Source organism: Anopheles marshallii, chromosome 2, assembly GCF_943734725.1.
Source record: "Anopheles marshallii chromosome 2, idAnoMarsDA_429_01, whole genome shotgun sequence".
In the NCBI taxonomy this organism is placed as follows: Eukaryota; Metazoa; Arthropoda; class Insecta; order Diptera; family Culicidae; genus Anopheles; species Anopheles marshallii.
This window is the reverse complement of record NC_071326.1, coordinates 45,518,556-45,524,555: the sequence shown is the minus strand read 5'-3', so window position 1 is coordinate 45,524,555 and position 6,000 is coordinate 45,518,556.

The window sequence follows — 6,000 nt, the reverse complement described above, 5'->3', positions numbered from 1 at the left end:
ATTCACGTATTTGCAATGTTAAAATAATCTAATATATTAGTAAAAAATTAAAGATTTTTTAAGTTGTATAGTAACAGTGTTGGCAGCAAGGTCGGATCCGATCATGGTTGTATCGACCTCTTTTTTCGATTGTTTTGGCGCTTACAACCCATTCGATCTTATGATGGAATGATCAGGTTTTCGTAAGGTTATGTTTAGTTTTGGTTGGATCTAATCTTCAGTTTGCTTTAACTATGTTTTCATACATAATAAATCAATTTTTAAACCGTTTATTAAGCAATATATGCCGTAAGAACTATAAATAACACTTATAATGCTGGTTTTAACCCGATCTAGCGACAGTAAACCACCAATGGACCCCAATTCATTCAATAACGTAGCTTTTTGGCACATAATTACCATCCACTTATCCTTAGCAACGGATTTTTTGTTGAAAAACTGGATGGAATATTCATTTCCACCCCTGTCACATATCCGAGCACAATACGGACATAAATACACTGTTTCACGCAAAGGGCAAATGGTGTAAAAATGCGGGTGTCTCACCGACCAAACCACAACCTTCGTGCCAGAAAAATAACCTTCAAGTGCGTTTGGTGGCTGGTCGGCAGGAACGCACGCCATCCTCTTATCAAGCGTGAGAGCTTTGGGCTCATTAAATGTCAAGTCTGCGTTGGTTCCTTGGCATTTCTCCTGAGCATCGCTGGCAACCCAAGGGCAAGTACAGTGAAACAAGTTGGACAAAGAAAAAAAGATCCGCACCGTAAGCTACGTAAGCGACAAACGGCTTAGAGTCGAAACTATTTTCCGAAGCATGAATGAAAGTGTGATAACGAACTCATCCCTAGGTCAAACGTATCCGGTGGAGAGGTTTCTCTCTGGTGCGATACACGAAATATCGTCCAATCGATAAAGCAGTTCATTACCACTGTAAGTCCAGGAAGTAACCCTACACACTAACTGCAACCACACGCCTGTCGGAGACAAATCGGAACATTGTTCAAACGGAACATTCCTCCAAAACAGGAATATTAGGTGTGAGGATAGCAGGTAATCCATGGGAAGGATATGAATTCTTTATGTTTATGATATTTTTAGAAGTTCTAAATGCTGCTTGGTGATGATGATATATTTTTAGATAAAAGGGCTAACATTACCATAGTGTAGAATGTAGAGCGGACATTACGAAACGGAAAAATCGAACCAATGAAATAAAGATGTAGAATAGGTATTCTTGAATAATAATTAAATAGCTGAAATTGTTCAAATAATTACTAATAATAATAAAATTACTAATAATAATAATAATAAAATAAATATTTTTTTAAACGCTTATATACCTACAGATACACACATATCACTACACAATTTTTGCTTCGCTACTGATTTTGATTCCTTTTTTTAAATTTTTTATAGTTCTTTTATTTTAACCTTAATTATCACAAAGCTGTCACGCCAAAATGATGAAAAAACTTTCCCCATAAGTACCTAAACATGGCTATTCTGGGTGCCCTTAATCTGATATCGATCGTTTAGCACGCTGCCTTCATTCGTTTTCACCAGACGCTACAAAACTACACCATCCAATGGTTCAAATGAAATAAATCAGGTGTTTGTCGTATTGCTATGGCACTGGCGTCGATTATGATTCACGCGAAACTGTACCTTTGCGATTTTTTTGTCTTATTTGTGAATCCACAGGCAACAGCAAAACATATGAACGCTCTCTTTTCGTTTTCAGTAACGTGACTTTTGAATCCTCAGTGGGTTGTCATAGGCAGGATATGAACTACTTCCTAATACATATTATCTTTTCGAGTATGAATGAATATAAATATACCTAAATTCCGTTGAACAAGGTGGTGTAAAATATATATGAATTTAAAGTTTACTTATCTAAATAAGCTTACTTATTCTTCAACTTAAACCTGCAAAATTACAAATAAATATGACAAACAAAGATGACAGTTGCAACAGTTGCAGAACTCCTGTCCCATCAACAGCAATAAAAAGTCATCCTTTTCACAACGTGACTAATGCCATTAAAGATGTACGAGATTACTATGCAAAACGGCTTATCTCGCAACACATTGACGTAGGACGATCGGTGCTATTCGAAACCTTCGCCGTAACTAACTGAATTATTGATATGCAGATCTTTTCCAACAGTTACTACTGGCAATATCAACGTGACGCCTTTCCATTAATATTGCAATGTTTATAGAAGAGATTTGCTCTTGTCTGTAAACATAAAGTTTTTTTATTTTATTTCGTAAAACTATGTTCAACTTTTCGATATTGTTCTCATTTTCTTTATAGGCACAAAAATAATTAAAAAGTCTAGGCCAGCAATTTCTGATTCTGATTTTCTGTAACTTAATTTACCCGTAGTTGGATAGTCAAAACCTGCCTACAGCGAATTGATCCGGTTGGGATGGGATTTTGCATCGGCTCTATCGTGTGGGACCTTCGCTATCTATCTTCGCTTCTCTATCAAATACACCACCAGGCCGTCCCAACGAGCTATACATTCCTGGCGATCTTCGGATTTTTGTCAAAAAAAAACATTACAGAGCTTAATTTTCAACATTTTCTCTGTAATGATTCGGCTACTACTTCTTGGCGTAACACCCTACCGGATCATGCTTGCCATTTCTGGCTTGCCAAACCTATTTTACCACGTAGCCGAATAGTAAGTTCTATCCTCAACGAGGTAACGGTCCGGATGGGATGTTGTCTGGGTCCTGTTGCGTGGGACCAGCGTCACTACACAATACACACCCAGACCGCCCACTTCAGGGCGGTTAATAATCTGATTAATAATTAATAATCACCGCAAACACATCATATTGTGAATAAAGCTTGTTATATATTGGACAAAACATGTTTTAAAGCAAAGATACAACTTTTTCCCAACCACCAAAAGATCCTTCAAATGCCCATCTTGTGCGGATTGGATTATTTTGCAAAACATTACTTTTGCCCTACATGCAACAATATTTCGAAATCGCGCGATTCCCCCAGTTTTGCTTAGGGTGCTTGTAAAATGAGAGTGAGATTCTGTGTTGAAATCCACGTAACAGCAATTCCCCTCGCCGAGGGAATGCAGAGAGTAAAAGAGACACTTTACGCATATATCCACTGAACCAGGTAGATAATTTGCAGAGCTTAGTTCTGATACTGTCTCCCATTGATTTAATATCTTCAAGATATTTTTAACACCGTTAAACAATGTATATTCTATCTGAAACCTCTATTTTTATAGTTTTACAGTGCAATGCTCAATTTATTGTTTGACAACAAGCAGTTTATAGAACCTCAATTACAAAACTTATATCATCATGTCGAGCATGAATGGTTCAAACGAGAATAAGCCAAATTTGATCTAACTTTGATGCTAACTCAAATAGCTTTCCTATCACTAATAAATATAGCTTCATTATCTTTGCTAACATTTGTTCTGTACGGAAGTCCAGACTACCGCATCTCACACACATTGGGGCCAAAAGAAAGGCGATCACCAAATAGCTGAGAGAGTGAGAGAGCAACCTGAATGAGCGTAGAATCAAGCGAGGGTCTAAAGCAGGGAGAAAATTAGAAACCTTATTTCATCGTATCGATTTTCCCCGTAGGAAGAATAACTACTGGCAACACACCTATCACACAGTAAAACGCGCTTGCCACGCTTTCTAGGCTAGGGATAATACAATTCACAAATATTACACCAGAGCGTGCTTTCTTACTGTTTGGCAGCAACAAGATGGCCGAAGGACACACACTGATATGTACTTTCTTTCCCCGGTACCATCGTTGCAAGCTTACCTTGAATGGGGCCGGTTTATGTTTTTCTTCTTGGCGTGGGCGTCAAGATCTTGAAAAAAAACATACACCAGTGGACACCGACCACTTCGAATGACAACAGTACACGAATAAAGATATCGCCGTAATGCCCAATCTGAAATGTGCTCAGTGCCCAGCCCAGAATCAATTCAATTCGGACGTGGGGTACAATGATGCTGAAGCTAACCTAGCACAAATATCTGACACAACACCGACATCTATCTTTTCGGAAGATTTTGGGGATCTCATTCACACTAGATCAATTTGGAAGTTACCACCTTTTTTTTCCTCTACGTTATAACCTTTTCACTTGAAGGCAGGTTGATTTTACCACCAAGATTACACACGATATTGGATGTGTTTCGATGCACAACACCCGCGCTACGGTAGACAAACTCTATTTCGCTAGCCCACTGCTCTCTGCACTAAACTCTTGACACACAACACAAGCACTGCACAGATTCACGCACTAGCAAAACCGCGAACTTTTCCGTAGGGGAGCAACAGCAACGGACCAGTTGACAGCCGCTTTCGATGTCTCCAATGAGCGCAGTGTCATCATCAAAGTAACCATCGTCATCGGTTGCCGTGTTGTGGCTATTTTCATGATCACCCCCAAATGTGCTTCCGCGTTTCGATAAAGGTTCTTCACACACGCTGTTACAGGCCACGCGCCATCGTCAGCTAGATTTGCTGCTGCTGTTATTCCACACTTTCTCGCCCACCAGCTTACAGGCACTTGTTTATCGAAGCTGGTTGATGTCGGTAATCCTTCTCATGACATACTAGTTTAATTTAACTGCATTATATAAGCCAAGTAGCACTGCATTATGCTCCGGCATGCACAGAAAGCATCTTCTGCTCCTGGGCGTAGTGTTACTTCTCAGCCAGCAAAATTCGTGATTGGAACTACAAAAGCACAACACTTGGTTTGATGACGCCAGCCGCAGAAAGCTTGCCTACAACTTCCGTCGAAACGCCCTTTCGTTTGATCCAGCATAAAAACGCGGTAGGTGCTGCTAATTCTATTCTTTTGCTGAACGCGTATACACCACATGCAAACAACTACACCATCGATCGTTTCAATCCCTCGCACACGCACACGAAGAATTTTATACGTTCGCCTTCGCACTTGCCTGTGATACTGATCAAAACAAACGCAATTTTCCAATCGGAAAAAGGGCGAACCACCACAAAACACGCACGCACACACACATGTACACTTACACTAGAGGCCAATTTCCAAACTGGCTACCAAATGGAAGCGCAAACGCGTACACTTTACTTTTCTGTTGGCTTTCGAACACCAACTACTGGCGAAATAATGCAGATTAGCATTAAAAAAGGGAAACTCCCAACGACCACGTATGCACGCGTTGCAATCTTCAAGGGTAAAGGAAAATAAATTCCGGAGCAGGATCACTTCCACCGGATTGAAGTTTGCTTGATGCTAGCCGCTTTTGTTTTCGTGTCCCGATTTTCAGCCACTGTGTGTACGCAAGTCTGCCACAAAACTATGCTCGAGCGTTCCGTTGATGAACCATCGCTCGTCTGGGAACGACCACAATGAGCGAACTGTGCGTTTTGCTTCACCGTCATGACAGTTCGCTTCGTGCGCTGTTTACGTCTCTTCGTCATGTTCCATGATGAGCAAATTCATTGCTTTTGACTGCAGATAAGGTGCTTAATTTTCTTATAGCGCTATTAAACTCCTGGAAATTGTTTTATTTACGACCGTTTTCTCGCTTTTGATCTACAAACCGACAAAGCCGAAACTTGACGCACAGTGTGGTCGTTGCTTGGGATTCCGACGCTTTTCACCGAGCGTTGTCAAATCAGAGGTTGTATCAATACTTGTCTGAATTCATTTTGACAGATTAGATCCAATCGGAGCATCAGCGTATCAGTTCCCCTTGGTAGAAAAGTCGATTAAGCGTAAAAACACACATTTATGTAACGTAAAGATGCTTCAGAACCGATGAAACATGCAAAAGCATGTTATAATTAATTATTGAAAACATGAAATTGCCATCTGTCGGATGCCCACCAACCACAATCCAATGTGAATCTATCCGATCCTGTCCATAGAGAAACAACGGGATTTATTCGACGTTAAAGCAAACTTGTGCCCGCGATTAAAATTCAAGCAAATTTAACGCA